The following is a 5,141-nucleotide window of genomic DNA, read 5'->3' as shown; positions in this document are numbered from 1 at the left end:
GCTGCAGAGCGTGAGTTATGGCAGTGCAGCCCGATGATGGCATTGGGCTGCCAGTCACACAAACATATCAAAGAAATAAACATTTTTGTTAGAAGAACAAAGATCAGCAATTTTACTTTTCAGTTCCTTAAAGAACTCTTGGCTGGATGTCATCTTGACCAAGCAATTTCTTAATTTTTAATTTGTCAATATACTCATCGCTTCTCACTTCCATTTGACTTAGGCTCAGTCTGAATTAAATCCCCCACTGCCAGTGCAGCCACCCAGTCATGACTGGTCTGTAAGTTCTTCAGAATCCCTCCCTGAAAAGATCACTTCAGGCACAGGTATCTGCCCAACGTCTTCTGTAATGAAGATGGATACAAAGAATTCATTCAGCTTCTTGAAAAACTCTGTATCTTCCTTAAGCTTTCCTTTTATTCCCTTATTACCTCAAGGTCTATCTCAGTGGTCCTCAAACATTTTAGCACTGGGACCCACTTTTTGGAGTGACAATCTGTCAGGACCCACCGGAAGTGATGTCATTAACCTGGAAGTGATGTAATAGATGGAAGTGATATCATCAAGAAGGAAAACTTTTAACACCCCCATATGGCAAAATCTAATTAGATTTTGCAGCATGGGGGTGTTAAAACTTTTTTTAATTAATTAATTAATTAATTAATTAATTAAGTAAGTAAGTAAGTAAGTAAGTAAGTAAGTAAGTAAGAGCGCAATCCTGTGCTTGGTGGCATGGCTTTGTAAGGCACGTTTGTGAGCCTCTCCGCCGGGCTCCCGCCCGTGCTAGCCCAGTGCTGGCCGGTGCTGGGCTAGCACGGGGCGGTCGCGCAGCCTCTGCGACTCGGCGGTCTCATGGACCACCAAGCCACGGTACGGTAAGTGTGGCAGGGACGGGGGCAGGGAGGAGGTGTTCTGGGAGGGGGGAGGCCAATAGGGGGGTTGGAGAGAGGGCTGGGGGAGGCGTGACGCAGAGGTGTGACACGGGGAGGGGGGTGGGTGGGAAGCGTGCCGGGGAGGGAGGGAGGTGGGTCTGCGGAGCTCTGCTCCGCAGGATCCAAGGTGCTCCTGGAGGGCTCCGCGCCTTACACGAGCGCCTTTACCTTACCGCTGACCTTTTGGTTGGCGGTAGAGTGAGTAGCCCCATTGTGGGGCTGCTTACCTTACCTGGGCAAAGGGGATGAAAGTTCCCTTCTCCTGAGGCGCCTCCTGTGGTAGTCCAGGGTGCACAGGATCCAGCGGCAGCCATTCTTGGTGCCGCCAAGCCTGGGTACCCCGGGCAGCTCAGGTTTGGGCTGTAAGTAAGTAAGTAAGTAAGTAAGTAAGTAAATTAAAAGTTTACAATAAGTTTAAAAATTATTTAAAATAAAGAAGAGCCCTCCTAACTCTCCCAAGCAGTTAGTGATATGTTTTTCAAAAAATTCCCAAACACCCAAAGGTTGCAATCATATCTGCACTTACCCGGGAGTAAGCCCCATTGACTATCATTGTTAAAAGCATATTCATAGCAGCCTGTTCATAGTACAGATTTGTAACATTTCCCAAATGCAGCCACATATCATGGTAGCCTCAAGTCTAATATCTTAAAAATAAAATGCACATTGAAATGAACGGGGACCCACCTGAAATTGGCTCATGACTCACCTAATGTGTCCTGACCCACAGTTTGAGAAACACTCTTCTAGCTGCCCAAAAGTGAGTTTTTATTGTTTGCCTTACTGCTTTTCACCATACACTCCCCATATTCTCCCCCCCCCCCCACATCCCTGGTTGTCAGCTTTTGCCAGAGTTTTGCCAGAGTTTGGGTTCTTTTCTGTCCTCCTTATTTGGCCAAGCCTTCCATTTTCTGCAGGAAGCCTCCCTGCCTTTTACAGCTTTCTTGACTCCACTCAAGAGTCCTTTTGACATCGTCTTGGACCTGGTGGTGCCTTTCTTACTTAGTGGTAGACATTCTCGTTGAACTTCTGTCACTGAGGTTTTTAATAACCTCCATGCCCTCTTGACGTTAATTAGGAGCTCCTTTCTCACGACTACTGCCTTCAATTCCTCCCATTCAGCAGTGTGGCAGTTGTGATGGATTGTTCCTTAATTAGTTGTTAGAACTTGTTTCTCGTGGAGAGGGCTTCCATTATTGGTTTTCTCTCATTAATTTTCCTTTTCTTTTTACATTGCGAAAGTGCAATGTTGCAATTTTTTGAAAGGAAAAATAATAATGAGAGGAAAACAGAGATGAAGGCCCCACCTCCAGTGGAAAACAAAATTTGACATCTAATTGAGGGACAATTCATCTCTAATGTGCCCAAGCACTGAACAGGGAGTAGTAAGAGGCAGAACTTTGAAGGAGAAAAGGCACAGGAGACTTGTGTCCTGTCCAAATATTCTGACTCCCAATGCCCACTGATCTTCCATTACAAATTGAAAGGCTTCTATAGGTTTTGTCAGTCCACGCTGGACAGGCTAGCACTGGAAGGGCAATTTAATGGTCATCACAAACCAGGTGTGACAACAGATGGGAGAATGACACCAAAATCATTGGAATGTGTTCGTTTATCAACAGCATCACCTCTATATCAAAAATGAGTGAGCGAAGGGTGGCAGTTCAGACTCCATGACTAGTGTGGAAGCTGGTGGCGTAGCAGGAGGGGGTACGGAGCACCCAGGCTGGCAGGGAGCGGGCAAGCGGCCCCTCCCTTCGGAGCCATTCTCGACGGGGGGAGCAAAACGGAGCCCCGCCAAGAATGGCTCCGAAGGGGCCAAAGAATGCTCCCCCCACCGATAATGGCTCTGAAGGGAGGGGCGGCTTGCCCGCTCCCTGCCAGCCTGGGTGCTCTGCCCCCCTCCAGCTACGCCGCTGGTGGAAACAATTCTCAATTTATGGCGCAGATAGGCCTTTTACATCATAAAACATTGAGCAAATGAATGCACATGACCTTTGAATGGACTCATTCATTGTTTGAAATGTCATTTGCTGCACTCCATGAACAATCTATGAGGCGGAATTGGTCTCAGCAAAAGCATATGATAGAATCCGAGGGTGGTAAGGTTAGGAAATGAATCTGTCTGACTTCACAGTATGACAATCTACCACCCACAGAGGTCAGAATTCACAAATCTGGAATTAACATGTTTTTCTGTGACTGTCGGAGTGGGTTTCTTGGTGGAAAAGGGTTGCAGGGTGGTTTCTAGTTGAGTGTTCTTCTGATGTGTGGTCTTCTCTTGGTGCCTTGACTTAGCCAAGAAAGCAAACTTATTAAAAGGGACTGAGCTCCAGGAACCTCTAATCATCTCTTCGGCCCACTTAGGAGAGGCCTTTACACAGAGCATCTCTTCTCAGTCTCTCATTACATTATTAAGATATTTTTGCCTCAAAGACCAGCAATGGGTAATGGAAATGTTGCCAAGAACTCCAGGGCTATCTATCTGCCTGGGTCATAAATGTCAGTTGGATCTGCAGTAGATTGAAAGGCAACATACATACATACATACATACATACATACATACATATATATATAATCATTTTTGGTAGCAGAGCCTGTAGCCTGAATTTGAAAGCATTCCCTATGAATACTTCAGAGGCATTTCATTTGGCGGTGCCCAGAGTCTGCCAGCTGATAACCAATTTTTTTTACCCAGAAGCCTCTCTTAGACTGATGCTACATTATCACATAGTATCATAAGAGGTCATGGAATTTTAGGGAAAAGACCCTGATATTCTCCAGGATGAACACTGTGGGGTTGGTGAATTTCTCCCTCCCCCACATTCCTGAATACGGATGTGGGTTTTATGCTCTTTCAGCCCCCACCTCTCCAATCTCAAGGTGAAAGTCCTGAGCCCCAGCAAAAATGTGAAATGAGGAATCTCACCTATAGGGCAGTGGGCCTGATGCTTGGTAGTCTGTTGCTGGAGCAGAAACTGATGTTAAGTTTTCCTGTACAAGGCATTTTTTTTTTTGCTAAAACAATGTTTGTGCTGGGGAAATGGGTGGCTGGGAGCACAGATCTGTTTGTGATTAGCTGCTGGGTTTTTAATATCATCTAGGAATGCAATGGGATGTGATTTGCCCAGGTTGCTGCTTCCTCTCCTTCCAGGGACAGCAAGATCACTTGCGCTCATTTTTCCTCATTTCTGTAAAATACATATCCTGTTTATACCACCAACAAATTCAATTTTCAGGAACTGTTATAAGAAACAAGATTTGCTTGAACATGCTGGAGGGTGGAGTCTTGCTCAATTTCATTTTAAAGTCACTTCTTTTGTGGGAAGGATTTTCTGTCTAAGTGCAGGGCTGGAATCTAGGGAAACTGTTGATGGTGCACCTCTGGCCTCTTCTCTGAATCCAGGGCCCAGTTGAAGACCTGAAGGAAGCTACTACCAACAATGCCTTTTGATTACTAGATCAGCAGCCTGAACCGCAATGGGAAACCAAAGCAGATGCACAGCGCGCTGTGGGTGTGTACGCCACTGAGTGCAGGCTTCCCCCATTCATCGGGAGGAACAAATTTGCCAGTTCAGAGAACGTGTACATGGATCAGCTGTTCCTTCACTGGAATAAAAAGCTGCCATTGGCAGGACAGGGCAAATCATGATATTATAATGGTAGAAGGACAAGGATTTTTTGTAAAGCAGTGGGAGGGGTGAGGTGTTGCTTGTTAAAAGCCCAGGATACCTGGGGAATGTTTCATCAATGGGAGCTAATCTTTGGGAGTGATCTGGAGACTTCTCTGGAATGTGAGCCATCAGAGTGTGGAGGAGGCAGGGCCCTTCAAATTAAAGTAGGGGTGGGAGGTCATCTCTCTGGGGATCAGATCAAAGGTGGGTGTGCTACCTGTTAGGAATGCCACAACAACACTGTAAGTGGGATAAAACAGATAGAGCAGTGTTTCTCAAACTGAGTCGGGACCCACCAGGTGGGTTGTGAGCCAATTTCAGGTGGGTCCCCATTCATTTCAATATTTTATTTTTAATATATTAACTTATCTATATGTCTTTGACTCATTTGAAATGTGACAGACCTGTACTTTTAACAACTGCTTTTCTTTACAACTCTGAGATAGCCGTGATGCTATCATGGTCTGTGACTGCATTTGGGAAATGTGACAGACCTGTACTTTTAACAAGCTGCTATGTATATTCTTTTAACAA

The sequence above is a fragment of the Tiliqua scincoides genome, chromosome 4 (assembly GCF_035046505.1).
Source record: "Tiliqua scincoides isolate rTilSci1 chromosome 4, rTilSci1.hap2, whole genome shotgun sequence".
NCBI classification, from domain to species: Eukaryota; Metazoa; Chordata; class Lepidosauria; order Squamata; family Scincidae; genus Tiliqua; species Tiliqua scincoides.
This window is presented reverse-complemented; position numbering follows the sequence as displayed.